Source organism: Leptosomus discolor, chromosome 11 (assembly GCF_034619465.1).
Source record: "Leptosomus discolor isolate bLepDis1 chromosome 11, bLepDis1.hap2, whole genome shotgun sequence".
Lineage (NCBI taxonomy): Eukaryota > Metazoa > Chordata > Aves > Leptosomiformes > Leptosomidae > Leptosomus > Leptosomus discolor.
The window spans coordinates 11,999,711-12,000,145 of NC_141401.1; positions in this window are offsets into that span (position 1 = coordinate 11,999,711).

Sequence of the window (435 nt, forward strand, 5' to 3'; positions counted from 1 at the left end):
ATTGACTTGATAATCTGACAACTCATTCCAGCAGCCTTAAAGTCTGACATATTTTACACAACATTATCATCTGCTTATTATTATTATAGCAGCCATATTTAAGAAGCAGATCAGTTTTTTTAAATAAAATATTATCAGATAATCAAGTAATGACTTATTCTTCAGGGTAAATTAATTTAAGAAACTACCCAGTTACAATGACTAAGATAATGATTGTACAACTCTTTAGAATTTTATACAACTTTTAGTTAGTAAATCTGGTTTTGTGTATATTTTCAAATCTTTTTCACGTAGTCTCTTAAAAATAAACATAAATGCGCAAGTCCAGCTTGTTCAGTTTCTCAGTAGTATTCCAGCCTCCTTTGATACCTTGTCAAATAGTCGTCTTAGAAATAATCTTCCTGCTGGAACTAGTTCTTTATAGATCACTTGTGA